Source organism: Bufo bufo, chromosome 2, assembly GCF_905171765.1.
Source record: "Bufo bufo chromosome 2, aBufBuf1.1, whole genome shotgun sequence".
Classification (NCBI taxonomy): Eukaryota; Metazoa; Chordata; class Amphibia; order Anura; family Bufonidae; genus Bufo; species Bufo bufo.
Genome location: NC_053390.1, coordinates 34,542,066 through 34,567,007, shown reverse-complemented (window position 1 = coordinate 34,567,007; position 24,942 = coordinate 34,542,066). Strand labels below are relative to the sequence as shown.

The following is a 24,942-nucleotide window of genomic DNA, read 5'->3' as shown; positions in this document are numbered from 1 at the left end:
CAATTCCCATCCATGGGACGGCTCCTTCCTATACACTTGCAGGACATGCTAATGTCCATCCGTTCTCTGAAGCAAAAAATTTGACTCATCGAAGAAGACAATCCTTTACCAAATGGAGGAAGTCCCATTCTGATACTGCTGCAAAAATTTAAGCCTTTTGCCGAAGCGACTTCGTCAGCAATGGTGCAGTGACCTTCTGTCTGCTTCGGAGCCCCATACGCAGTAGTGTTCACTGAACTGTTATTTTAGACACACGTCTGGTGGCCCCTGGTTCATTTTGGTGGAGAGCTGCTCCATTGTAGCGTGTCGGTCCACCCTCGCGTATCTTTATAGCCGACGTTCACCTCTCACATTGATGCCACATGGTGCTCCGCTGTTATTCACAATGCTGTCATTTGTCCACTCGCCATACACTTTCACCACAGCAGTACGAAAACAGTTAACACAGCGCAGGTTCAGAAATACCACCAAAGTCTATAGTTATCCATTTTTGCAACTCTGCTAAATCACCCCTTTTACTCATGACAGCAACAAGGGATATGTGTGCAGACAGCTTATTGCGCACCATATATTTCCCATGAAGCCAGCTCAGCATGCGGGACTTCCTTCATGAGCCACACATTGCTGATAGTGTTGAGAGAATCGAAGTATCCAAAGTGGAGTTTGATCTGAATTTCAGGAAAAGTTTAATTAGTCACGAAGGTGAACTTCCTCGCACTCCGTGGTAACTAATGAATTTTTCCTAAAATGGTGGTAAAAACAAAAAAACAAAAACACATACTCACCTCAAAATGGATGCGACGGCCTCTCCACGATCAAATATATGTACTTTTTTTTTTTAAACTTCACTCACCCCTAACTGCCGACAGCGAAAGTAGGAAGTAGTCATAATAATGGGACTTGTCTTTGTGTATATATATACACAGGTAAAACTCGAAAAATTACAATATCGTGCAAAGTTCATTTATTTCACTAATGCAACTTAAAAGGTGAAACTAATATATGAGACTCATTATATGCAAAGCGAGATATTTCAAGCCTTTATTTGTTATAATTTAGATGATTATGGCTTACTGCTTCTGAAACCCTAAAGTCTAAATTTTGAGGTACCCTGTGCTCAGGGGGTATAGATTAATTAGCTGACTAGAGTGTGACACTTTAAGCCTAGAATATTGAACCTTTTTTACTAAATTCTAATTTTAAGCAGCATTAATGCAATTCCTTTTAATTTGCATTACTGAAATAAATGGACTTTTGCACGATATTCTAATTTTTCGAGTTTCACCTGTATATATACATACACAAAAGTAAGTACACCCCTCACATTTCTATAAATATTTTATTATATCTTTTCATGGGACAACATTGAATATATGACACTTTGATACCATGAACAGTAGTCAGTGCACAGCTTGTATAACAGTGTAAATTTGGTGTGCCCTCAAAATTACACACAACCATTAATGTCTAAATTGCTGGCATCAAAAGTGAGTACACCCCTTAGTGAAAATGGCCAAATTGTGCCCAAAGTGTCAATATTTTGTGTGGCAACCATTACTTTCCAGCACTGCCTTAACTCTCTTGGGCATGGAGTTCACTAGAGCTTCACAGGTTGCCACTGGAATCCTCTTCCACTCCTCCATGAGGACATCACGGAGCTGGTGGATGTTGGAGAGCTTGTGCTCCTCCACCTTCTGTTTGAGGACGCCCACAGATGCTCAATAGGGTTTAGGTCAGGAGACATGCTTGGCCAGTCCAGCACCTTTACCCTCAGTTTCTTTAGCAAGGCCGTGGTCGTCTTGGAGGTGTTTGGGGTCGTTCTCATGTTGGAATACTGCCCTGCGGCCCAGTTTCTGAAGGGAGGAAATCATGCTCTGCTTCAGTAAGTCACAGTGCATGTTGGCTGGCATTCATGGTTCCCTCAATGAACTGTAGCTCCCCACAGCCGGCAGCACTCATGCAGCCCCAAACCTTGACACTCCCACCACCCTGCTTGACTGTAGGCAAGGCATACTTGTCTTTGTGCTCATCACCTGGTTGCCACCGCACATGCTTGACACCATCTGAACCAAATGCACACAGTGTAAAATGGTCGAGGTGTTTTCCGTCGCTGATTTAAAAATTCTTAAAGTTACTTCTTGGAAACAGATTTGATTGTGAATTTCATAGAAGTCAATGCGGAAGCAAAGAAACTAAAAACTCCTGTAAAACCTGCACCGACTTACAGATCTGCCACCACAATCCACCTGTTTTCTGCTAGTAATCTGCTGTATGAACACAGCCTCAGGCGGCGCACACATCTGTATCACCTCACGAGGACGCGCTTCTTATTGTCAAGAGGAATCTGAATCTTCTCAGACAGCACAGCCTGGAGCCTGACTCCGCCCACACATGGTCACATGGTCATGACATCACCAAAGGTCCTTTCACTCACTAAGCTTCAGCATCTACAGATAAGTACTTGGTCATGTGATTCCTGACTCCTCCCACACATGGCTGTGACATCATCACAGGTCCTGTAAGCACAGAACAACCTCAGGGCTGCTCTGCAGGAGGAGGTAAGTGTCTGCTCACAGTCATGTAAGGATTGGGGTACAAGGTGATGGAGGGGATCGCCCGGAGGTCAGTATTGCGCTTTTCCAGTCCACATATAATTTGTTCTCTTTTTCACCATACATTACATTGAACCGTGAATGCCGCCACTCATTTTGTGAAAAACAAGCCTCTGTATGGCTACGTTGATGGAAAACAAAAACATTATGGCTCTTGAAAGGCAGGAGGGAAAAATGGGAATTGGCTGTGATAGGAAGGGTTAAATATCATGATAATGGTCTAGTAGTATGACGTTGATACCAGGTAGACATGTAAATTTTTATTACACGCTTTTGCTTTATGGGATTGAGATTTGCAATGTGACCAATGAATTTGACTTAGAGCGGACATGGCCTAGGAAAAGCTGGAGTAGGCCGCAGCACCACTGTGAGTGACGGTGCCTTATTAAACAGCTGACTAGCGGGGATCCCAGGTGTTGGACCGCTACCGATGACCTTTCAAGAGGATAAGTAAACTTAAAGGGGTTGTCCAATCTTGGACATTAAGGTCATATCGCTAGGATATAGCCCCAATGTCTGATAGGTGCGGGTCCCACCTGTAGAACTGGCATCTATCCTTAAAATGGAGCCCACAAAGTGCAGGAGGGTGCACCTTTCATTTCTTGGGAGTGCCAAAAATAGCCAAGCAGCGTGCGCTGCTATTTTTGGCAGTCTCATAGAAATGAACATACTAAATTAGTTTTTCCGTTCTAGAGGGGAACCTCACAATGCCGTCTTACTCAGCAATAGACCTACTAGGCAGTCTGTTAGGCCGGGCCTTTCTTAAAGGGATTTTCCAATTTTTAACATGTGTGGCATATAACTAGAATGTTCCAGGAGTGTCAGGTACAGATCCTACGTCTGGAATCTGCTCCCATCTCCAGAACTTGGGCCTCAAAGTCAAGGAGAGCGCACCGCATATGCACAGCTTTTTCTCCATTCACTGTTAGAAGACTTCTGAAAATAGACAAGCGAGTGCTGTCAGCTCATTTCAGAAGTCCCATAGTAGTGAATGGAGAGCGCACTGCGCATGTGCGGCCACCACTCCATTCGCCTCTGTGAGACAATATTTTCAGAACTCGCATAGCGGTCATTGGAAGGTGGCCGTGCATGCACAGCTGCTTATCTTTACAGTTTATGCTCTGTTCTGGAGATGGGAGCGTGTTCCAGAGGTGGGTCTCACAACTGTCTGACACTAATGGAATATCCTGGGAATTTGCCCAAAACGTTGAGAAGGTAAAAACCCCTTTAAGAACTCAGCTAAGATGGCAACCAAACCCCCCTTCCCGAACGATTGCCATCTCCTATATGACATTTGCTGCTGATGGACTGGGCACAGAAATTGTCCTTGGAAAGTATGTGTAAGTCAGGATGCAGGAAGTTAGTTCTAATTACAATGTACATTTACGTTGTGATGCAGGAAGGGGTTAAGCTCGTCACTGTAATATATGTGACCCCCAGCCTGACTTTCTCCTATATACTTGCCAGCCTCCATACCTGAAACCCTCTTTGCAAAACACCATTCTAGACTGTATCGACCATGAGGAGGCTGATACCTTAACTTCTCCTAACATAAGCCTGCTTAAAGAGGACCTTTCACTAGATTACAAAATCTAAACTAAGTATACAGACATGTAGAGCGGCGCCCAGGGATCCCCCTGCACTTACTGTTATACCTGGGCGCCGCTCCATTCGCCCGGTATAGCCTCCGGTATCTTCACATGTTAGGCTCCACCCAGGGGAACCTGACGGCGTCTCTTTCTCCCAGGCTGTAGCGATGGCCAATCGCAGCGCTCAGCTCATAGCCTGAGAGTTAGTTTTTTTCTCTCAGGCTATGAGCTGAGCGCTGCGATTGGCCAGCGCTACAGCATGGGAGAAAGAGACGCCGGCAGGTTCCCCTGGGTGGAGCCTAACATGTGAAGATACCGGAGGCTATACCGGGCGAATGGAGCGGCGCCCAGGTATAACAGTAAGTGCAGGGGGATCCCTGGGCGCCGCTCTACATGTCTGTATAGTTAGTTTAGATTTTTTAATCTAGTGAAAGGTCCTCTTTAAGTAATACATGCATAGCCTGATGGCTCCTCAAATGGACCCCCAAAGTGTGTGGCAGTTAGTGTTGAGCGCGAATATTCAAAAAGCAAATTTTTATCTCGAATATCGCAACTTCGAGAATCTGTACAGTCGAGAATCTTCAATCTGTACAGTTGTTCCATTTTGGCATACTCCTCCCCGACAAGAGTCCCCGTCACCATGGGAACGCCTGGGGGTCAGAATATACCATCGGATCTGCGTTTTCACGATCTCAGTGAGATCGTGAAAACTCAAATCCGATGGTATATTCTAACCCCCAGGCATTCCCATGGTGACGGGGACGTTTGTCGGGGAGGAGTATGCCAAAATGGAACAACTGTACAGATTTAAAAATAAAAGACGAATATTCTAAAAAACTAATATATTCGATATAGTGCTATATATTTGTTTTTTAGAATATTCGTAATATTGTAAAACAAGAATATATAGTTCAGATTTGAAAAAAATTACGACTATTAAAAAAAAATGATTTTAGTACTATATTAGCTAAATTGCTCTATATTCGTGTTTTTTTTTTTTCGAATATTCGCTATATTGCTATGCTATATATTCTTGTTTTAGAATATTAGGAATATTTTGAAAAACGGATATAGCACTATATTAGCTATGTTGCTCTATATATTTGTTTTTTTAGAATATTTGAAATTTTTTTCCATCTGAAGTCATGATTCCTCCCTGCTTAAGTAACGATTCCTCCCTGCTTAAGTAACTTAAGCAGGGAGGAATCATAACTTCAGATGGAAAAAAATGACGAATATTCTAAAAAACATATTCTAAAAAATATTCTATAGTGCTATATATTCGTTTTTGACCCACGCCTGTATTGATCGCGTAATATTCACATATTACGCGATCATTGCCTTGCCGAGTTTTCGAGTATAAAAAAAAAGTAGAATATAACGAATATTCGAATATTCTACAAAATGTTCATGAAATATCGCGAATTCGAATATGACCACTGCCGCTCATCACTAGTGGCAGTACGTATGTCAGTTTCATGAAGCGAATGTGACTTATGAAATCCCTGGGAGTAGTGACAATCTCCATCACCATCAGTGCATCACCACCGGTAAGTACATTGTAAAATCTTCCCGACACTCGTTCCGACATCTACATCCCATTCCTAATTGTCTGTCACAGTTTGACCTGAGTGTGAAGTGACTGATAGCAGCGGCCTCCTCCTAGTTCAGTAGCTTTGTTCCTCAGTAGACAGACGGCATCTAGTGGAATACAGCGCACAGTATGCCAAATATAAATGACCTTCTGTATAACACCTTATAGGGACTCTTGGTTGTCTTGTCTGTGTGATTAGGGTCATTGTCTTCTTGGAGGTAGAGCCTTTGGCCCAGTCTGAGTTCCGGAGCGCTCTGGATCAGGTTTTCATTCACAGGACTGTCTCATCTCAGAGATATCGCTGCATATGCCCCCAATGTCAGATAGGTGGGGGTCCCACCTCTGAGACTCGCTCCTATCTCCAGAATGGGCCATCAAAGTGAACGATAGCCCACCGCGCAAGCACGGCCACCCTCCATTCACTTCTATGGGAGATAAGAAAATAGCTGAGGTCTCCCTCAACTATTTTTTTGGAACTCCCATAGAAGTGAATGGAGAGCATGCATGATGCCCTTTGATTCACTTTGGGGGGCAAGTTCTGGAGAAAGATTTGGGTCTCAGAGGTAGGTCCAGAGGTACTATCGATATGCTACCAATGTCTGAGATAACGCCAGCCCTTTCAGAATATCCCAGCTCCATTCAGCTTTCCCTCAACCCTGACCAGTCTCCTTGTCTCAGCTGCTAAAAAATACCCCCACAGCATTGTGCTGTCATGGATGGTATTGGGCAGGTGATCAGTAGTGCCTGGTTTTTTCCAGACATGACGTTTAGGGTCCATACACACAACCATATACCGGTATATTTTGTAGTCAGCAAAATAAAAATCTGCAGAATACGGATGATGTCCGTGTTGCAATAATTTTTTATTTTTTTTTATTTTTTTATGCAGACCCCTTGACTTCAATGGATCTGTAGTCTGCATTTTGTGGCCAAGTATAGGACATGTTCTATGCTCTTGTAGAATAGACATGGAGGGATCACTACCTTCTGACTTTTCCTGCAACATCAACAAAAGAAAAAACAGAAGTAAAATTTTCTTTTTATTGCTGCCTTCCATGTTTGCTGTCCCTGGGAGGTGTGAAAACCCTCCTATCACTGCTGATTTGGAGGTGTGAGGATGAGAGAAGCTACAACATCTACATTGTAATATCTCCTCTAATGTTTCCCCTTATTAACTAATTCATATATTTTTTAATGGGATTATGTCTGCTTTTTTTTTTTACATTGTTTCTTCTTCTTTCCATTTAGGTTCCTACAATATAGAAACATCTCAGTTATTATCTGCCACTTAACAGAATTTTCCTGATTGACCCATCAAGGATAGGGACAGAGACAAGATGGCAGAGATGATATTAAATCTCACCCTAGAGATACTCTTCCAACTTACTGGAGAGGTGAGAGATTCTGATGATGTCACATTACATTATTCTTATCTATGGTAATAACAGATGGCCATGGCTGTAAAGGTGATAGACTCTGGAAATGTCAGTAGTGATATTTATTACTGTGTCTCCCCATATCCAGGATTACACAGTGGTGAAGAAGACCTCTAGAGAAAGCTGTCAGGCCTCTGGGGGAAGAACCTTGAGCCTTATCACGGGGCCTCCACTTCACCCCCTGACACATGAGGAAATCAATGAACAGAAGATCCTAGAACTCACCCACAAGATGATGGAGCTGCTGACTGGAGAGGTGAGACTGCTGGGAATACTGGGACATTATACAGTAACAGCACTGGAGGGGTCTGGGTGATGACTGTATCATTGTGTTGTCAGGTTCCTATAAGGTGTCAGGATGTCACTGTCTATTTCTCCACGGAGGAGTGGGAGTATGTAGAAGGACACAAGGATCTGTACAAGGACGTCATGATGGAGGACCACCATACCCTCACATCACCAGGTAATAGACAGGACTAAATACAAATGTCTTTTAATTATCTGTATGTAAAGAATGAATCCAATCACTGTATGTGTCTCCTACAGGAAGACCCAGCAAAAGAAGAACACCAGAGAGATGTCCCAGTCCTCTTCATCCACAGGATCATCAGGTAGATGGAGATATTCCCTATGGTCTGTAGAAGGCTGTGAAGTCCCTATGTTCAGTCTTGTTTTATACCATAGTATTATATGTGGTATATCTTTGTAATGAAATATGGTGAGATGATGGGATTAAAGATGCCTGGAACCGCTTTCAATGTTCCGGCTATGGATACTGGCAACGGGAATAAGAAACCAACTGGATTTATTCCTCTTTTTCCTCCCTTTTTCCTGAGACAAACAACACTGAAGGCCAACTTCCTCCACTGAATCGTTTTGATCCATGTCTAGCTATGCCAAATACATATGTGAATGAGATTCTTCTCATTGAGCCATCATCTAATGTCTATGTTCTGCTCTAGGAGATCTACAGCCATTTCACTCAGATAAATAGTGCTGTTGTTGTTTTTGGTTGTCGTGATAATGTCTATGATTGACGGTGATAATTATAATGTTTGTTTTGCAGCTTTTGAATCTGGATAAAGATCTGAGCAATAATAATTCTACAGAGACATATGTGAGATGTGATAACCAATGTAAGAAGGAAATTCCTACAGATAACCACCCAGGTGAGTAGAAACCACTAGACAGAGCAAAGAAGACTCACAAATTCTACTTATTCACAGGCAGGATTTTTATTTTTATTTTTTTTTAAGCTCTGTCGTATCAGATTTTCCTGCTGTATTCTTCTTATTCGGCCAAAATACATATTAAATATGTACAAAAATATGAGACTGTTACAGGTGATAACACGTGCTGTTGTAGTAAAATTTGGATGCAAAAATACAGGTTGAATATGGATATGAAATATGTCTCTGTGAAGAAGGCCGATTTATTTATCTGCTGTCAGTACTGATGAGGGAAAAGCATTTGCCTAAATTTGGAATTAAGGGTACTTTCACACTAGCGTTATTCTTTTCCGGCACTGAGTTCCGTCCTAGGGGCTCAATACCGGAAAAGAACTGGTCAGTTTCATCCCCATGCATTCTGAAGGAGAGAAATCCGTTCAGGATACATCAGGATGTCTTCAGTTCAGTCTTTTTGCCTTTTCAGAACGGAGATAATACCGCAGCATGCTGCGGTTTTATCTCCGTCCAAAATTCTGGATCAGTTTCCGGACTGCCGGATCTGGCATTAATTTACATTGAAATGTATTAGTGCCGGATCCGCATTAAAAATAACGGAATGCCGGATCCGTCCGTTAAAATGTGGAAAAAAAAATAGAAACGGATCCGTTTGTCCGTATGACAAACGGAGAGACTGATCCGTTCTTGCAATGCATTTGTGAGACGGATCCACATCCGGATCCGTCTACAAATGCTGTCCGTTTGCATGCAGATTGCCTGATCCGGCAGGCAGTTTCGGCGACGGAGCTGCTTGCCGGATCACTCTGCCGCAAGTGTGAGAGTACCCTAAGGGTACTTTCACACTAGCGTTATTCTTTTCCGGCATTGAGTTCCGTCCGAGTTTTATCCTAATGCATTCTGAATGGAGAGCAATCCGTTCAGGATGCATCAGGATGTCATCAGTTCAGTCTTTTTGCCATTTCAGGACGAAGATAATACAGCAGCATGCTGCAGTTTTCTCTCCGGCCAAAAAGACTGAACACTTGCTGGAAACCCGGATCTGGCATTAATTTACATTTAAGTGTATTAGTGCCAGATCTGGCATTAAGTGTTCCGGCAAAATGGATTCGATGACACCAGTGAGACTGATCCGGCATTTCAATGCATTTGTCAGACGGATCCTCTGCCGCAAGTGTGAAAGTACCCTAAAAAACCATTTGGTCTTATTAGACTTGGGAGGTGAGAAAAGTCCCCACCCCGACTTTTAAAAAAAAAACGTGCTTAACAGTTATTTCTATGGTTTATTATTGTGCCTTTAAATTGAAATATTATGTGCATCCATTCAGTAGAGCCTGAGATACTGTATGTGTGATTTATGTTAGTGATGCGCAGCATAGGCAATATTCGTTTTCACGATATTTTGTGAAATTTACGCATAATATTCACAATAAATTCACAAATTCTAGAATTCGCGATCTCCAGTCATTATTTTTGCGATTGCGCAAATCTGCACTAATGATGTGCATATTTTTTGCGCAATACATGCAGCTTCACATTTTATCAGGTCTGAGTAGATCTTACTGATTGGTGCACTAAGTAAGCACTATAGTAAAGGGGTAGGCAACTTTCCTATTGGTAGCTAGGGATGTTGCTAAACTCTGACAAAGATATTGCAGCCTTCTCATTGGCCCACAAGCAAGAAAGGAGGTTACTGATGAAAACAAAATCTAGAATATTTGCGATTATGAATATATAGCACTATATTCTACATTTTTGCAAATTCTCGAAGTGCCGATATTCGCGATAAAAATTTGCGATTAGAATATTCGCAATCGACACTATTTATGTCAACTGCTATCCTGCCACCGAGTGTCCAGGCTGTGTGTTGTTATGGCATTGTGTATATGCAGCAGGATGTTGACCCTTCAGTGAAGGTCCTTGAGATAGAAGATCGCATAATCCTATGAAGATGCTGGCTTCAACACAGAAGTGGAAAAGAGAACAGTCTGGTGGCCTAACACCATGATCTACTCGTCTTGCTGTGAGGTCTATTGTTAGATTGTGATCTGTTTTGCCATTACTGTCTTAAAAGGAATGTGTCATCAGAAAATGACCTATTTAGAGATGAGTGAATCGGTTCTGAACCAATTGGATACTAATTGGACTTGACAAAAATTCATCTGCCAAACTTGTCTGAAGATTTTTGACTCGTTTCTGACAAATCATGAAATAATGGCGGCCAGCACAATTTTTCTGTGAGTGTTAGCAGGGAAATCCATGGGGGAGGAAGAAGATGGAGGCTCACATGACAATGGGAGGAAGTGGGGGGGGGGGGGGCTTGCCCTGTTTGGCTCCAAGGCTGACATTGTGAGCAAGAGCCCTTATGTTGAGAGAGAAGAATCAAAATTCTGTCTTCAGCTTATGACCTGGAAGGGTGTTATGTGGCATTGTCTTACAAAAAGCTATTACAGACACAAGTCACTAATGTAGTGCGATAGGCACATTATAGGGAAAGAATATGGAGATATAATTAGTGCTGATTACCCAGTTGTGTTTTTAATACAGCTGCTGGCTGGCATTTAGTACCATATTACAAAACCCCCTGTGAGACAAAGAAGCTCTTTTTTTTCATTTTATTTATAATAAAATTTAGACAGTTCGTAAGCTTATTGCCAGCACCCCAGTAGCATTCTGCTGCAAACCATGAGGAGGTGCACTTTTTTTTTCTTATTAAAACCATTTCAGTGCATGATTCCCGTGTTATTGAATGCATTGCATTATAACAAATGCATTTCATGGCAGAAACGCCATTTTTATACCTGTGTTTTTGAACACGTAGTACAAAGACCTTCTACTGCAAAGATTGCATTGTTATATCTGTGTTAGTGAATGCATTACTGCAACAGATCTTGTAGTTCAAACTCATTTACTGAAGATTTGCTTTACTACCAAAGTAAATTGTCAATACCAGTGTGCAGTGTGTTTATGGAAGAGGGACATTTAGTTGCTCGTCTTTCTTTAAGGCCGAATGCACACGGCCGTGGACCACGGATGTGAGTGGTCCGTGGTATCCCGGCCTGGCATCCTGCTGAGAGCAGGAGCGCACGGCGTCATTGTTTGCTATGACGCCGTGCGCTTCGTGCCGCCGCTGCAGTACAGTAATACACTCGTATTACTGCGGTGCGCTCCTGCTCTCAGCAGGATGCCAGGCCAGGATACCACGGACCGCTCACGTCCGTGTTCCACGGTCGTTTGCATTCACCCTAAATGAAAGAAAAAACACTTGCAATATGTCTAGTACAGTATAATAATATGTGTACCACACCCATGACTTTTCATTTATAGGAAATCTGTGACTTTTCATATATAGGCCTCATAATAGTAAAATAGTTTGTAAGGCTGAAAAGAGACATCTGTCCATCCAGTTCAGCTTGTTAACCTGCACGTTGATCTAGAGGAAGTAAAAAAAAAAAATACATGTGAGGTGGAAGCCAATTATTTCCCGACTCCAATCAGGGAGTCAGAGTAACTCCCTGGATCAATGACCCTTTCTCCAGGAATCTAACCTGTAATACACTGCTCAAAAAAATAAAGGGAACACTTAAACAACACAATGTAACTCCAAGTCAATCACACTTCTGTGAAATCAAACTGTCCACTTAGGAAGCAACACTGAGTGACAATCAATTTCACATGCTGTTGTGCAAATGGGATAGACAACAGGTGGAAATTATAGGCAATTAGCAAGACCCTCCCAATCAAGGAGTGGTTCTGCAGGTGGTGACCTGACCACTTCTCAGTTCCTATGCTTCCTGGCTGATGTTTTGGTCACTTTTGAATGCTGCCGGTGCTTTCACTCTAGTGGTAGCATGAGACGGAGTCTACAACCCACACAAGTGGCTCAGGTAGTGCAGCTTATCCAGGATGGCACATCAATGCGAGCTGTGGCAAAGAGGTTTGCTGTGTCTGTCAGCGTAGTGTCCAGAGCATGGAGGCGCTACCAGGAGACAGGCCAGTACATCAGGAGACGTGGAGGAGGCCGTAGGAGGGCAACAACCCAGCAGCAGGACCGCTACCTCTGCCTTTGTGCAAGGAGGAACAGGAGGAGCACTGCCAGAGCCCTGCAAAATGACCTCCAGCAGGCCACAAATGTCCATGTGTCTGCTCAAACGGTCAGAAACAGACTCCATGAGGGTGATATGAGGGCCCGACGTCCACAGGTGGGGGTTGTGCTTACAGCCCAACACCGTGCAGGATGTTTGGTATTTGCCAGAGAACACCAAGATTGGCAAATTCGCCACTGGCGCCCTGTGCTCTTCACAGATGAAAGCAGGTTCACACTGAGCACGTGACAGACGTGACAGAGCCTGGAGATGCCGTGGAGAACGTTCTGCTGCCTGCAACATCCTCCAGCATGGCCGGTTTGGCATTGGGTCAATAATGGTGGGGGGTGGCATTTCTTTGGAGGGCCGCACAGCCCTCCATGTGCTCGCCAGAGGTACCCTGACTGCCATTAGGTACGGAGATGAGATCCTCAGACCCCTTGTGAGACCATATGCTGGTGCGGTTGGCCCTGGGTTCCTCCTAATGCAAGACAATGCTAGACCTCATGTGGCTGGAGTGTGTCAGCAGTTCCTGCAAGACGAAGGCATTGATGCTATGGACTGGCCCGTCCGTTCCCCAGACCTGAATCCAATTGAGCACATCTGGGACATCATGTCTCGCTCTATCCACCAACGTCACGTTGCACCACAGACTGTCCAGGAGTTGGCAGATGCTTTAGTCCAGGTCTGGGAGGAGATCCCTCAGGAGACCGTCTGCCACCTCATCAGGAGCATGCACAGGCGTTGTAGGGAGGTCATACAGGCACGTGGAGGCCACACACACTACTGAGCCTCATTTTGACTTGTTTTAAGGACATTACATCAAAGTTGGATCAGCCTGTAGTGTGTTTTTCCACTTTAATTTTGAGTGTGACTCCAAATCCAGACCTCCATGGGTTGAAAAATTTGATTTCCATTTTTATATTTTTGTGTGATTTTGTTGTCAGCACATTCAACTATGTAAAGAACAAAGTATTTCAGAAGAATATTTAATTAACTCAGATTTAGGATGTGTTATTTTTGTGTTCCCTTTATTTTTTTGAGCAGTGTATTATTACACTCCAGAAATATATCCAGACCCCTCTTGAACTCTTTTTTAGTGAATTCACCATCGCCACCTCCTCAGGTCTCACTGCTCTTACCGTAAAGAATCCTCTATAATGTTTGTGTACAAACCTTCTTTCCTCCAGACACAGAGGATGTCCCCTCGTCAAAGTCATAGTCCTGGTGTTGAAGTTGCCCTTAATCAGGGCTGATTATGTTTGCTCTACTGCTCCAAATTAATAGTAACCCAAGGGTTTTACGTGCACGGAAGAAAATAACTGACACACACACACTGGGGTCAAAGCAAATCCTCATTTATTACAGGAAGTACAGCAGTTTATAAAGATATCAGAGGGGCATACCCCATGAGGCTCGTAGCATTGTTACATTGGCTAAATAGATATATAGATGATGGTAGAGATATCTGTACTGACCCCTTATATATTTATACATAGTTATTAGGTCTCCCCTTGTTGTCTTTTTTTCTAACTTAATAACCCTACTTTTGATAATCTTTCTGGGTACTGTAGTTCACCCATTCCAGTTATTACTTTAGTTGCCCTTCTCTGAACCCTCTCCAGCTCCGCTGTCTGCCTTGTTCATAGGAGCCCAGAACTGTACACGGTACGCCATTTGTGGTCTGACTAGTGATTTGTAAAGTGGCAGGACTATGTTCTCATCACGGGCATATACAGTTGCAAGAAAAAGTATGTGAACCCTTTGTAATGATATGGATTTCTGCACAAATTGGTCATAAAATGTGATCTGATCTTCATCTAAGTAACAACAATAGACAATCACAGTCTGCTTAAACTAATAACACACAAAGAATTAAATGTTACCATGTTTTTATTGAACACACCATGTAAACATTCACAGTGCAGGTGGAAAAAGTATGTGAACCCTTGGATTTAATAACTGGTTGAACCTCCTTTGGCAGCAATAACTTCGACCAAACGTTTCCTGTAGCTGCAGATCAGACTGTTTCAGTTCAACAATATTCTTGGGGTGTCTGGTGTGAATCGCTTTCTTGAGGTCATGCCACAGCATCTCAATCGGGTTGAGGTCAGGACTCTGACTGGGCCAATCCAGAAGGCGTATTTTCTTCTGTTTAAGCCATTCTGTTGATTTACTTCTATGCTTTAGGTCGTTGTCCTGTTGCAACACCCATCTTCTGTTGAGCTTCAGCTGGTGGACAGATGGCCTTAAGTTCTCCTGCAAAATGTCTTGATAAACTTGGGTATTCATTTTTCCTTCGATGATAGCAATCCGTCCAGGCCCTGACGCAGCAAAGCAGCCCCAAACCATGATGCCCCCACCACCATACTTCACAGTTGGGATGAGGTTTTGATGTTGGTGTGCTGTGCCTCTTTTTTTCCACACATAGTGTTGTGAGTTTCTTCCAAACAACTCAACTTTGGTTTCATCAGTCCGCAGAATATTTTGCCAGTACTGCTGTGGAACATCCAGGTGCTCTTGTGCAAACTGTAAAACGTGCAGCAATGGTTTTTTTGGACAGCAGTGGCTTCCTCTGTGGTATCCTCCCATGAAATCCATTCTTGTTTAGTGTTTTACGTATCGTAGATTCGCTAACAGGGATGTTAGCATATGCCAGAAACTTTTGTAAGTCTTTAGCTAAAACTCAAGGATTCTTCTTCACCTCATTGAGCAGTCTGTGCTGTGCTCTTGCAGTCATCTTTACAGGACAGCCACTCCTAGGGAGAGTAGCAGCAGTGCTGAACTTTCTACATTTATAGACAATTTGTCTTAACATGGACTGATGAACAGTAAGGCTTTTGGAGATACTTTTATAACCCTTTCCAGATTTATGCAAGTCAACAATTTTAATCGTAGGTCTTCTGAGAGCTCTTTTGTGTGAGGCATCATTCACATCAGGCAATGCTTCTTGTGAAAAGCAAACCCAGAACTGGTGTGTGTTTTTTTTATAGGGCCGGGCAGCTGTAACTAACACATCTCATCTCATTGATTGGACTCCAGTTGGCTGACACCTCACTCCAATTAGCTCTTGGAGATGTCATTAGTCTAGGGGTTTACATACTTTTTCCACCTGCACTGTGAATGTTTACATGGTGTGTCCAATAAAAACATGGTAACATTTAATTCTTCGTGTGTTATTAGTTTAAGCAGACTGTGATTGTCTATTGTTGTGACTTCGATGAAGATCAGATCACATTTTATGACCAATTTGTGCAGAAATCCATATCATTCCAAAGGGTTCACATACTTTTTCTTGCAACTGTATGCCCCTTTTGATGAAACCCATTATCTTATTGGCCTTGGCAGGAGCTGCCTGACACTGGTTTCTCTCTGGAACTCTCTGCCTGAGGGGGTGGTGATGGTGAATTCACTAAAAGAGTTAGAGGGGCCTGGATGTATTTCTGGAGTGTAATAATAATAATAATACAGGGTATAGTTTCTAGAGATGGGTCATTGATCCAGGGAGTTATTCTGTCTGCCTGATTGGAGTCGGAAAGGAATTTTTTCCCCTAAAGTAAGAAAAATTGGCTTCTACCTCACTTTTTTTTTTTTTTGCCTTCCTATGGATCAACTTGCAGGATAACAGGCTCAACTGGATGGACAAATGTATTTTTTTCAGCTTTATAAACTATGTTACTAGCAGTGTCATCCCTGAACTGACATCCCAAACATCTGGTGTGTCAGATCAGGGCTATCCCCTCTGGCACTCTTCCCTCTACCCCGCTTTCTAACTGTTCTCCAGCTATCTACCTCACTTTCCTGAGCCTCCATGCTACCCCCCCCCCCCCTTCCCTGCATCTACCTCATACAGTGCTCAGTGAGCAGCAAACTCTTTTCCAAACTGGCAACGATTCTCAGTGTCGAAACTTGCATTTAGATTCATGATGTTCGATTCCAAAGGGGCAATTTGCTTACATTTTGAACAAAGATATGCACCCTCAAACGGCTGTTCCAGGACTGCATACATTTGGCCAGTGGTAGTAGTAGAAGGCCACAGTTCTCACTTGCTTCTGATAGGTGCTACATTATTATTAAGGACAAAGAGGATGAGATTGTGTACTGTATGTCTCACTCCTCCTCTCAGTCTAAGCCAGATAATGTGGATTTCACAGTCTGACACCGTGCCTTGGAGCCAGGGGTCACATTTTCCTTCTCCGTCTTGTAATCCCATAAAAGTGACATGGGGGGTAAGGATGATGATGATTGTGTGTTGGATAGGACCTGAGGGATGGATCAGGGTGCTGAGGAGGAGAGCGGTGGCAGTGGCAGCAATAAAGTGCAGAGGCAATGGACAGCCAGAACATCCCAAAAAACGGCAAGAAGCAGATCTGTTTCTGTTATGGTCAGCTCAGGAATTGGTGATGCCGCTGATACTGTGGATGCAGAATGAAAACTTGTCAGACCAAAACCAAAATTGGCTGCTGCTAGCTCTCTGCGAGTATGTCTCATCTGACAGTTGTTCTCTAGAGTGCTGGAAGAAAAAAGCATTACTGTGTGCTAGTTGTTCAGGATTAAAATAAGACAGGCATTGCAGAGGGAATCAGACCCCCAAAAGTTAGTCACAAAATTAAAGTAAAAAAGTGTTTTCATAAAAAAAAAGTTTTAAGTGAAAAAAGAAAAAAACGCCCCTTTTCCCCTGATTTTAGAATAAAAAATTGAAAAAAGAAAAAACAAACATATTAGGTATTGCTGCGTCCGTAACAACCAGCTCTATACATATATTGCATGATCCACCCCGTGTCCGATAAACACCATAAAATAAATAATATAAAAACAGTGTCAAAAAAAGCTATTTTTGTCACCATATATCACAAAAAGTGTAAGGCCTCTTTCACACGGGTGAGTATTCCGCGCGGGTGCAATGCGTGATGTTGAACGCATTGCACCCGCACTTTATCCGGACCCATTTATTTCTATGTCGCTGTGCACATGAGCTGTGATTTTAACGCATCACTTGTGCGTTGCGTGAAAATTGCAGCATGTTCTATATTCTGCGTTTTTCACGCAACGCAGGCCCCATAGAAGTGAATGGGGCCGCGTGAAAATCACAAGCATCCGCAAGCAAGTGCGGATGCGGTGCGATTTTCACGCATGGTTGCTAGGTGACGATCGGGCTGGGGACCCGATCTGTATTATTTTCCCTTATAACATGGTTATAAGGGAAAATAATAGCATTCTGAATACAGAATGCAAAGTAAAATAGTGATGGAGGGGTTAAAATAAAATTACTCACCGAGTCCACTTGATCGCGTAGTTGCGGATCTCTGTCTTCTTCTGTAATGTTTAGCTGCCGGCTAAGGACCTGTGGTGACGTCACATTACATGGTCCAATCACATGGTCCCTCACCATGGTGATGAACCATGTGATTGGACCATGTGATGAGCACAGTGACGTCACCACAGGTCTTTTGCCAGGTCCTGAAGATAGAACAGAGACCGGGAGCTATGGAGCAGGTAAGTTAACTTTATTTTTTATTTTTTAACCCCTCCATCCCTAATTTACTTTGCATTCTGTATTAAGAATGCTATTATTTTCCCTTATAACCATGGTATAAGGGAAAATAATAAAATCTACACAACACCTAACCCAAACCTGAACTTCAGTGATAAGTCCGGGTTTGGGTCTGGGTAGCAAACATGGCGATTTTTCTCACGCGCGTGCAAAATGCATTAAAATGCTTTAGATCGCGCATTTTACCGCAATGCACCCTCATCTTATCGGGCCCTCACACGCCACGCTCATGTGAAAGAGGCCTAACACCAAGCGATCAAAAAGGCGCATGTCCCACAAAATGATACCAATAAAAACTGTCACCTCATCCCGCAACAAATAGCCCCTACATAAGAAAATCGCTAAAAAAACAAACAAAAAAACTATAGCTCTCAGAACATGAGACACTAAAACATAATTTTTTTTTTATTCAAAACTGCTATTCTTGTGCTTAAGTGAAATGAAAAATAAAAAAAGTAGACATATTAGGTATTGCCGCGTCCAAAACAACTTGTTCTATAAAAATACCACATGACCTAACCGCTCAGGTGAACACCGTAAAAAAAAAAAAAAAAACGATGCCAAAAAAGCAATTTTTTTTGTCACCTTACATCACAAAAATTGCAACAACAAGCGTTCAAAAAGGCGTATGCCCCCCAAAATAGTACCAATAAAACCGTCTCCTCATCCTGCAAAAAAGGAGACCCTACCTAAGACAATTGGTCAAAAGAGAAAAAAGCTATAGCTCTCAGACTGTGGATACGCTAAAACATAATTTTTTGGGGTTTCATAAATGCTATTTTTGTGTAAAAGTTAAATAAATAAGAAAGAGTATATATATTAGGTATTGCCACGTCTGTAACATTCTGCTCTATAAAAGTATCACATGTAATAGTAACATAGAAGGCAAAAAAAAACCCTGTGAGGTAGAAGCCAATTTTCCCCACTTTAGGGGAATAAAAAATTCCTTCCCGACTCCAATCAGGCAATCAGAATAACTCCCTGGATCAACGACCCCTCTCTAGTAGCTATAGCCTGTAATATTATTACACTCCAGAAATACATCCAGGCCCCTCCTGAATTCCTTTATTGTACTCACCATCACCACCTCCTCAGGCAGAGAGTTCCATAGTCTCACTGCTCTTACCGTAAAGAATCCTCTTCTATGTTTGTGTACAAACCTTCTTTCCTCCAGACGCAGAGGATGTCCCCTCGTCACAGTCACAGTCCTGGGAATAAATAGATGATGGGATAGATCTCTGTACTGACCCCTGATATATTTATACTTAGTTATTAGATCTCCCATCAGTCGTCTTTTTTCTAAAGTGAATAACCCTAATTTTGATAATCTTATCATAGTGTAGAGTTCAGAGTTAAGCAGCACTACAGCAAACTATCGCTTCACCACTAATCATATAAGGAGAACTGGGGTCGAGGTCTCTCGTAATCTCGTGGTGCACAGCTTGTCAAGTGCAAACGTAATTCCACAAATAGAAATGAATAAGCGGCACTCACCATTCGATGCGAATATTTCTTTTATGCTGGGTACAGAGAGGGAAATACAAAACAGTGCAATCACAAGAACATGGCGACGGCCGTTTCGCGTATCACCGCTTCATCTGGCCAATACTGACACCCCTTGACGCAAATGACATCATCTTTTATGCGCCACACGCACTAACTTGGGCGTGTGATACTGGCGTGGGCTGTCGCACATCATTGCAAGTGCAGGCTACGTCAGTAACTAGGAGGTATACATCAATGTTACAAATAAAGTGTTAGTGAAACAATAAAAGCAGTAAAAAAACGCTTGGCACGTATAAATAAATTAGAAGATAGTTATAATGAGCAAGCCATGGATTTAAAAAAACGCCTAAGATTGAGGGGTTACCTCCTTAAATTACTAAATACAGCCATGGAAAAAGCGACTGCTGCAGGCCAAAAACCCACTCATGTCCTGAATCCTTACAAAAAACAAAAATTTGTGGGACATCCCGCCCCTTTGTATTCTCATTTAGGTATAGCCCAATGGCTGACATAATCAAAAAGCTCGTCAGAGACCACAGGAATATTGTAGCAAGTGATATCAACCTGAAAGATATGCAAGACTCCCGCCCCTTGATCGCATTTCGGAGGTGCCATACCTTGCGTGACAAATTGATCCGCAGCCATTTTAAAGAAACAAAAATCCATACCTGGCTAGATGGTTGGTCACCCAAAGGCAACAAAAGGTGCGGTAGCTGCTCTTTCTGCAGGTTTAATCCACAATGGTCTTACATATCTTTCGGAGGTATTAACCATAAAGTGAATACACTAATTACATGTAGGAGTAAATATGTAGTTTACCTAATCCTGGGTCAATGTGGTAGATTTTATATTGGCAAGACAGTCCGTTGCCATTTCGAATGCATTCGCGAACATATACATTCAATCACCATAAAGGTGTCCCACGCCTTATAGAACATATACAGTCCGTACATGACGGAGATAGTTCAGTCCTCAGATTTGCAAGTTTAGAGGTTGTTCAGAATCCACCCGGGGGGCGATAGAGGACGAGAGTTATTAAGAAAAGAAGGCAGATGGATTCAACGCTCAAATGCTACTGGTCCTCTGGGATTGAATGAAAAACTTGACATGAGTGTTTTTCTGTGATGATTCAGCATTATATGTATGTTTTTTACTGCTTTTATTATTTCACTAACACTTTATTTGTAACATTGATGTATACCTCCTAGTTACTGACGTAGCCTGCACTCACAATGATGTGCGACAGCCCACGCCAGTATCACGCGCCCAAGTTAGCGCGTGTGGCGCATAAAAGATGATGTCATTTGCGTCAAGGGGTGTCAGTATTGGCCAGATGAAGCGGTGATACGCGAAACGGCCATCGCCATGCTCTTGTGATTGCACTGTTTTGTGTTCCCTCTCTGTACCCAGCATAAAAGAAATATTCGCATCGAATGGTGAGTGCCGCTTATTCATTTCTATTTGTGGAAAAAGTATCACATGTCCTAACCCCTCAGGTGAACGCTGGAAAAATAAATAAATAAAAACTGTGCAAAAATTACCAATTTTTTTGGTCACCTTGCCCCATAAAGTGTAATAATGAATGATCAAAAAATCATATGTACACAAAAATGGTACCAATAAAAACGTCAACTCTTTCTGCAAAAAACGTGCCCCTGCACAAGCTGATCGGCAGAAAAATAAAAAAAATATGGCTTTCAGAAAATGGAGGCACAAAAACATAATTTTTTTTTCAAAAATGCTTTATTATGTAAAACTGAAACAAAGAAAGAAAGTAGACATATTTGATATCATTGCGTCCATAACAACCTGCTCTATAAAAATAGCACATGATCTACCCTGTCAGATGAATGTTGTAAAAAATTTAAACTGTGCCAAAACAGCTATTTTTTGGTTACCTTGCCTCACACAAAAAAACATAATATAGAGCAATAAAAAATCATATGTACAACAAAATAGTACCAATAAAACTGGCACCTTATCCCCTAGTTTCCAAAATGGGGTAACTTTTTGGAAGTTTCTACTGTAAGGGTCCATTCACACGTCCGTTGTTTCTTTCCTGATCTGTTCCGTTTTTTGCGGAACAGATCTGGACCAGTTCTGTACCCATTCATTTTCAATGGGTCCTGAAAAAAAATCAGACATTGAGCTGTCCGATTTTTTTCAGGACCCATTGAAAATGAATGGGTACAGATCTGGTCCAGATCTGTTCCGCAAAAAATGGAATAGATCAGGAAAGAAACAACGGACGTGTGAATGGACCCTAAGGGTGCATCAGGGGGGCTTAAAATGGGACATGGCATCTAAAAACCAGTCCAGCAAAATCTGCCTTCCAAAAACCATATGGCGTTCCTTTTCTTCTGCGCCCTGCAGTGCACCCTTCTCACATGTGGGGTGTTTCTGTAAACCGGAGAATCGGGGTAATAAATATTGAGTTTTGTTTGGCTGTTAACCCTCGATGTGTTAAAGAAGAAAATTGATTAAAATGGAAAATCTGCCAAAAAAGTTGTAGAACAACTAAAGGGTTAACAAAGTTAGTAAAAATCTGTTTTGAGTAGCTTGAGGGGTGTAGTTTCTACAATGGGGTCATTTATGGGGGGTTTTCACTATGTAAGCCCCACAAAGTGACTTCAGATCTGACCTGGTCCTTTAAAAAGTGGGTTTTGGAAATTTTCTTAAAATTTTTTAAGAATTGCTTCTAAAACTCTAAGCCTTCTAACGTCCTAAAAAAATAAAATGACATTTACAAAATGATGCCAACATATAGTAGACATATGGGTAATGTTAAGTAATAAATATTTTATGAGGTATCGAATTTTTCAAAATTTTTGGTAAGTTTGGGATTTTTTCTTAAATAAAGGTGTAATATATTGACTCAAAGTATCATGTGTTACTTTATGAGATTTGCAAAAAATGGCCTGGGCAGGAAGGTGAAAACTGGCCTGGGGTAGAAAGGGTTAACCTGTATGCCACCGCTGTATACATAAGCAGTTGGGTCTTTAAATATGGTGCTGGCTTGCAAGCGCAGTGAATGGGAAAAATAAAAAAGTTATGGCTTTGGGAAGGCTGGGAGTAAAAAACTGAAATAAAAAATTTAAAATAACCCAGTTGGGGGAGGGGGTTGGGGGAGGGGGTTTCTTTCCGCGGGGGACTGTCACGGTGTTGAGGGTATGTCGTCGGGGTTCCCCTGTTCTTCCGCTCAGTGCTGCCTTATTCTTTAAAATGTCTAGTATATTGACATGGAATATCCGCGGTTTTGCGGATAAAATTAAGAGGTGCGCAGTGTTTGATTTAGTCTCTAGACATTTACCAGCAATAGTGGCCCTGTTAGAAATACATCTTACCGGTGAAAAAATAGCAGCGCTGGGCGGAAGGAGATGGGCCTCTCACGAATACCATTCCTGTCACTCTACATATTCCAGGGGAATTAGTGTTTATATCCATAGACAGGTAGATTATGACCCAATAGAACAGCTAATCGATCAAGAGGGCCGGTACATCTTTTTGCACTGCTACTGGCAGGGGCAAAGCAGAATTATAGCATTTATATACATCCCGCCCCCTTTCACTACCACAGTACTATGTAAATTAATGGACTATATTGCAGCACGAGAGGAGTGCCCAGTGCTGGTGATGGGCGATTTCAACTCGGTCATGGACATTAAAAAAGATAGGATTTCCACCATAACCAATTACGAATCAAACTCAGGATCAAGTACAGTACTATCTAGAATCTGTACAGAGATGGCACTGGTTGATATATGGCGATCTCTTTATGGAAATAAGCAAGTATTTTCATGCTTTAGCAACACATATAGGTCCATGTCCCGAGTTGATCTGGCCCTCGCCAGCCCCGGGCTCATTAATAGGGTTAAAAAAATGAATTATGAATGTCATGGCATCTCCGACCATAGCCCGGTTATGGTAATACTGGACAGTCCTAATAAACCAAACCAAAATAGAACTTTTAAACTTAACCCCCATTGGATGACATTGATAAAGGATCTAGATAAGATTAATGAAGAAATAAAACTCTTTTGGAGGGATAACGTTAATTCAACACATATCCATATGGTTTGGGACTCGCTTAAGGCATACCTTCGGGGTATATATTCACACGAAATCAGGAAACAGAAAAATCTCTTTGCCCAAACTCAAAAAGAAATAGAAGGGAGGCTTAACCAGATGACGAATGAGATTAGCCACGTAAATACTCCAGAAAAACAACTCCAACTTAAAAAAGTACAAGATGAATATAAACAATATTTACACAAAAAAGCACAGAACAAAATGTTCTTTTCAGGGTTGAGGAGTTTCAGCGAGTCCGGCAAGCCAAGTAGATTACTATCTATGATAGTAAAAAACCAAAGGGGAGGTACTAATATCATCGGAATTAGGACAGAGGTAGGAAATATCCTACGAGACCCTGAAGACATCCTAAGGGAATTTACTAGGTATTTTTCAACACTATATCAAGCCGGGTCTAAAAATCAGGGAGGAAAAATAGATCAATATCTGGATAACATTGAGATCCCTGAATTTGACCAACAAGATATTGATTGGTTAAACAGACCTATCCAACTGACCGAGCTACAGACCACGTTGAAATCTATCAAGGGCAATACATCCCCAGGGGTGGACGGTTTCCCATTTGAAGTATACCGGAAACATGAGGGAACTATTCTTCCCCAAATGTTGGAGGTACTAAACGAATCTTGGACAATGGGTTCCCTACCTCCCTCATGGATGGAAGCCACCATCACATTGATCCCCAAAAGAGGGAAAGATCCGCTGTTAGCCGCCTCCTATCGCCCCATCTCTCTGTTGAATACAGACTATAAAATTCTTGCCAAATTGTTAGCCAACAGATTACTGTCATTCATAAAGTCGTCCATGCAGACCAAACCGGGTTCATTCCCAAAAGGAACATACAGGATAATATAAGGCGGGCTTTCTTGAACATTCAGATGGGGGATGGGGAGGACTGCTCCATCCTGTCCTTGGATGCCGCTAAGGCCTTTGACAGGGTGGAGTGGTCCTTCCTTTGGAGAGTATTGTCGCGGGTGAGGATAGGTGAATATTTCTCCAGATGGGTTCGCATTTTGTACCAAAACCCGGTATCTAGGGTCCGAATTAATGGTGAGTACTCTGCCCCTTTTCCCCTGAACCGAGGAACACGCCAGGGCTGCCGCCTTTCCCCTTTGCTCTTCTCGCTGTTCCTGGAGCCAATTGCATGTAAAATCAGAACAGATGTGGAAATATCCGGCTTCGGGTGCGAGGAAGAAGCTGATAAAATTAGTTTATACGCGGACGATATGCTGCTCTTCCTGGGGAAGGGGTATATAAACTTGCCTAGGGTTATGGAAAGTCTGGATGAGTTTG

The 24,942-nt window shown here is 42.3% G+C and overlaps 1 protein-coding gene and 1 long non-coding RNA gene across 2 annotated transcripts in view; both read left to right on the top strand.

Annotated features, from left to right (window-relative positions):
- Positions 1–24,942, top strand: part of LOC120992102 (oocyte zinc finger protein XlCOF6-like) — a 770,548-nt gene that overhangs the window by 245,996 nt on the left and 499,610 nt on the right. The window lies entirely within an intron of this gene.
- LOC120992137 lies at positions 7,059–7,626 on the top strand. The gene is made up of 3 exons (XR_005776927.1): positions 7,059–7,189; positions 7,320–7,487; positions 7,571–7,626. It is a non-coding gene; the product is annotated as an uncharacterized LOC120992137 (long non-coding RNA).